The 407-nt window shown below is 62.7% G+C and overlaps 1 protein-coding gene across 1 annotated transcript in view; it reads left to right on the top strand.

Annotated features, from left to right (window-relative positions):
- CDH8 (cadherin 8, type 2) overlaps window positions 1-407 on the top strand; it is a 403,256-nt gene that overhangs the window by 844 nt on the left and 402,005 nt on the right. The window lies entirely within an intron of this gene.

Here is a 407-nt window from a genome sequence, read left to right as displayed (position 1 = left end):
CCGCCAGACTGTGCTCACAGAGGCCTCCTGAGCCGAGCCGGGGACTCCCTCGGACTCCCTCTCCTAGCGCCGCCAGAGCACAGAGCTGCGCTTTCTGACAGCTCACTCCTCCCCATCCGCGAACCCTTGGGGTGGGGTGGGGGCGGGGGAGGGCGGGCTGCGCCCCTCGCGGGACCTGAGGAAAAGCGGATTCTTGCCCGGGTTCTGGCAGCGCGTAACAGGTTCATAAGGGACTTGATCCCCGTTCTCTCAGGCTCCAGCCAAGCCTGGGAGCCAGTGAAAATCTGCCGCCGCCAACGAGGATGCCAACAGGTATCCACAGTTTACTGTGCCTTTCCCTCTCCGCAAGACCAGAGCCTTCCCCATCCAATCTGGTAGAAACCTCAAAGTTTCGTGATCCCGAGACC

The sequence above is a fragment of the Bison bison genome, unplaced genomic scaffold (assembly GCF_000754665.1).
Source record: "Bison bison bison isolate TAMUID 2011002044 unplaced genomic scaffold, Bison_UMD1.0 scf7180017863938, whole genome shotgun sequence".
In the NCBI taxonomy this organism is placed as follows: domain Eukaryota; kingdom Metazoa; phylum Chordata; class Mammalia; order Artiodactyla; family Bovidae; genus Bison; species Bison bison.
Note: the sequence above shows the minus strand (reverse complement) of the source record. Positions and strands in the feature narration are given on the sequence as shown.